General features: G+C 42.5%; 1 pseudogene; it reads left to right on the forward strand.

Annotated features, from left to right (window-relative positions):
* The first annotated feature begins 1383 nt into the window (after positions 1 to 1383).
* LOC119344526 lies at positions 1384 to 4434 on the forward strand (annotated as a pseudogene).
* Positions 4435 to 4778: the final 344 nt, after the last annotated feature.

The following is a 4778-nucleotide window of genomic DNA, read 5'->3' on the forward strand; positions in this document are numbered from 1 at the left end:
TGGAAGAAATCCTTTGTTTTTCCCGTGACACAATCAAACAAACTCAAATCCTATAGGGATCCAATGGACATGCCATTCCAATCCTACGTTTTCCCTATTCCTGTGTTTTTGCAATCCTATGAATCAAAGAGGCCCAGTTTCTTCCATTCACTTTTTGATCCCTAATTTTGCTAGTAGTAATTTTGGAATCTGCACATTTTTTTTGTTTGGTACAGTGCATCCGTATTTGCTGTGCTTGGTGAGAGCGTCTGTCTAATTCAGTTCCAGCATCATACTGTATTTACATGTACCCAAGTTCACTGGCAGTACACATCTCTGAATTACTTGTAAGCAACACAAATCATTGTTAGGCCCAGTAACAGAACTCATTTTGATTCCACCAAGGATGACACTGACAGTGACTGATTGACGATCTTACAGAAATTGACTCAGGGATCTTCAGTCTTCAATTTCTACAGCCCTGATAATATTGCCTCATTCACTACACTACGTAGTTCATATATATCGGGTGCCAGTAGTATATCGCACAAGGCAGGGCATCGAAACCTAACCTAGGTTATGCCGGCCAATGGTCGACCTTGTAAGAAGTCTTAGGAAACTGCCAGGCGATAACCATAGAAGATGGCGACATTTAGTGCTAGTTAACCCATCAGAAAGGCCTTTATTATAGTATAAGGTAGTACATTGTGCAGCAAGTTAGGCTACTGTGAAACTATGATATTGAAGCACAAACTGTCTTTTGGTTCTGGCTAGCTTCCAAACAAACAGCCAATTTTTCAGCTGCACAGCACTTGCTTCCGGAAAATACCAGGATGTTCCTGGGTCCTGGTTTATGCCTTCCCTTCCCTGCACAACCTTTAATAGGAGACGGATATATCTAGGTACAGCTAATTGTGTTGGTGTTTCTTAACATCAGACGCGGCATCAATTGTATCGTACCATTCATCGGCTAGCTTAGCTGCCAGCTAACAGGCTGGTCTGCTGAATAATCCAAGGCTCAACGCGTGCGGATGGATCCGTTGATCACAATGTGGAAGTTATGTTTAATTCCATACAAGTTGCATTTAATCCAGTAACATGACAGGGTTAGAGAACTAATTATATATTTTCCCTTTGGCTTATATATATATAGACACAGTGCCTCGTCCTTGTTAGCCCTTCACCAGTACTGGTGTACTACGAGTTGCTCCAGAGGAGTTAGAGCAGGACCCAACATCCATCCACCTTGAAGGTAATTTTGCATCTCTCTCTTTATGTTCAGATGATTTTGCTTGCATCTGTCCATCTAGGTAGCTTGCCCATGCTTATGAATTATAACTCGTTCCTCATCTGCCTATGTTAGGATTCTAGTGCTGCCTTTTTTCAATAATTTTGGCTGGCAATCATCAGCTGCAACGAGTGGCAGGGAAGATATGATATGTGGTTCAAATTTGTTACAGCAGAAACGTAGAAAACATGGCGATGGTCCTAGATGCTTTTGCGTCCTATGTGCTAAACATGCTAACGGAGATGGCGAGGGAAGAGGTGCACATGCTGCTTGGATTCAGACGGGAGATCGACAAGATGGACATTAAACTTAGGGACCTCAAAAACTTCCTCGCCGATGCTGACAAGAGAAACATCACCGACAAGAGCGTGCAAGAGTGGGTGGGCGAGCTCAAGCGTGCCATGTATGAAGTTGCTGATATACTTGACCTCTGCCAGCTCAAGGCCATGGAGCGCCGTCCGTACACTTTAGATATGTGGTGCTTCAACCCCTTGCTCTTTTGCATGTGGAATCCCTCCCATGCCCACGACATCGGCACCCGCATCAAGGCGCTCAACAAGAGGCTCGACACCATCAAGGAGCAAAGCACTGCTTTCAGCTTCATCAATCTTAGTGCCTACGAGGATCGTAGCAGCAAGGTGCTAACATCTAATTCTGGTAATACCAGCCGTGAGACCTCAGGAGGGTTTGATCGGTTGGGTGTAGTTGGGGAGAAGATCGAAGAGGACACCAGAAAGCTGGTTGAGATCATGCTGACTGAAAAGGAGGGAAATACCAACATCATGGTGGTCGCTATTGTTGGCGTAGGCGGGATCGGTAAGACCACCCTTGCCCAGAAGGTCTTCAGTGATGAAACCGTAAGGACGAGTTTGACAAGACGATATGGTTGAGCATCAACCAGAACATTGATAAGGTTGAGTTGCTCAGGACAATCATCACGCTCGCAGGGGGCATACACGGAGGTGAAAAGGCGTTGGCTGTGCTTCAGCCAATCCTTAGTACTGCCTTGACAGGGAAAAAGCTATTGCTGGTGCTAGATGATGTGTGGAGCCACGGAGCATGGGGTGATATCCTTGAAATACCATTGGCTAATGTTGTCGCCCAAGGTAGTCGAGTCCTTGTCACTACTAGAGATGAAAGAGTTGCCCGAGGGATGAAAGCTGTGCTTCCTTACCACCACATCGACAAATTAGGGGAGGAGGATGCCTGGTTATTGCTCAAAAAACAGGTTGGTATAAACCCAAGACGTTTGGAGCTCTACTGCAGCCTGGCGCTGCTTGCTTCCATGACAGTGGCACAATCTGGACTTGAGTGGGACAAGTTCAGCCATATTGAGCATGTCAAGGCATATGCACATGAAGGAGATAATCCAAGGAAATGGTATGCATTGTACACAACTAATCCCTACAACTTGGAGACAAATGTCAGCAGCTCTGCTTTGATGTATAGAGGTAAATTGGCATTGCTCATTTATCTTAATTTGTTTGTGTGCTCTGTTTATTTGATTTATTTTCTAACTAGATCCATAGGTTGGACTCTGAATATATTCTCTTTATTCTCATTCTCTTGAATGCATCGTTCCAGAGTAGGTCAACAAAAAACATGGTACTAATGTCAACATTGACATTACTACCTTTTTCTGTAAAAAACAGATGACTGGCTTCTAATCATTTTGTATTGGTTACTGTTGACAAATGCTACTTTCCGATTTGGCTGCTCTCTCACGTTGCTAAATAGTATCTGTTCCATATTAACACCGTCATAGCAGAGCTGTTGCCTTGCAAGTTCTCGAGTGTGTAATTACTTTACTGTTTTCTTCAATTCTTCTCATGCAGGAACCTTATTTTCTTTGGAGGATGCGCAAACATTTGAGTCTGCCTTCAAAATGACAAGAAGAACCTTTAGGTATATCTGCAGCTTGGTGAGTCTGGAATTGAATTATATGACATGCTACACCTTTGCTGATGGGAGGGAGCTGTCTTTACAAGATCTAGTAGCCATTGTTCTCAGAAGGTTGTACTCTAGTGAGCCACCGGAGACGATAGGATCCACTGTTGGTGTGAACGAGTCAACCGTCTTGTTGGTAACTGAGAGCTTTGTTGCTGTGTTGTGCGATCGAGCAAAGCATCACTTGCTTTGGCCAGACTCCAGTGAAAAGGATAAAATCAAATCCATGTTTGACAAGATCCACAATATGAATAACTGCTGCTGTGTTATATGTACAACTCGCATCCCATTTGGACCAACCCGCGACAGTGAGAATAATTGCAGTGTTATAATGCAAGTCATCGTTGATCCAGAGATAAGGTTCACAAACATTTGGTTGACATTGACAGGTAGCATGAACCTCTCTAGCATTTGGCCAGAATGTCATCCGAATCAGGAGGTGAATTAACACAAGTCCTCTTAGTACATCTCAATTTTTTCATCTAGTTACTCTGTCCACTAATTTCTCATATTTATTCCTCCTGTTGTTTCCATCCTTCATCTGTTTACTAGATCCACAGAAGGACCATGAGGTAGGTGCATCAGGCTTAGGGGATCATTAACTGAATTTTTTTCTTTCTGCCAGCTTCATTCTAGGTACACTGCAGTCTGTGCTTAAAAGTCTTGTTATTCCTTCGATTACAGCAATATACAAGTTTTCTTTTTCCTGGTTCATTTTCTCTGATATGGCTGTTAGTGATAACCTTTAGGTGATAAATTCCCTTTGTTATATATTAATTACATAACTACGAAAGGAAAATAATTGACTTACCTATGAGCAACGTATTTCCCTCTCTGTAGCTATAAGCTGCGACCCTTATGTATTTCCCATTCAGTATTGACAATTGCTTTAATCATGATTCATTCGATAGCACGGGGAATGTGAACAAAAAATATTAGCAGCTACGCGATCCTCAAAGATGAAAAATACTGATACAAATAAAACCTTGATTTGATCAGGTGGAAGGGAAGCCGACATCCTGCTGGTTGGAGCTTTTGAATGCATGAAAGAGCCGGCGTCGCAATGGAGCCAAAGATTACATCGATGCTGCAAACATGAACTGAACACAACATTTTGTATTTCTTGTCATCTGTCTGTTTGGCACAGACGAGTTTTGTTAAGCAGTCTGAACTTTGTGTATCGGTGACAAGCTTTAAAATGGCAATGTAGCTGTGGAATTTACAAAACATCTATTGGTGGGCTATCTTTAGCTCTGGCCTCCAGCAGGTCACCATGATCCCTCGACCAGCGGATTGCGGTAGCGAGAATAGCTCTCGTCTCACTGAAGGTTTTTCCTCTATTGTTGGCCCTTTTTTGTTTTTGTTTCTGTTCACTCTTTCTTGTTCGCTTGATCCGTCGTGTGCCATTCTCTGGTTGTCATCCAGTTTTCTTTCATTATTTCCTTTCTTTTTTTTCAGTTTTCTTTGTTTCTCAAGGTTTTCTCGATTTTTTTTGTTTTTTCTTTTGCTATTTAACCGGTTTTCTCAGTTTCTTGCTTGGTTTTCATTGGAATTTTTTCTTTTC

The sequence above is a fragment of the Triticum dicoccoides genome, unplaced genomic scaffold (assembly GCF_002162155.2).
Source record: "Triticum dicoccoides isolate Atlit2015 ecotype Zavitan unplaced genomic scaffold, WEW_v2.0 scaffold17197, whole genome shotgun sequence".
NCBI lineage: Eukaryota > Viridiplantae > Streptophyta > Magnoliopsida > Poales > Poaceae > Triticum > Triticum dicoccoides.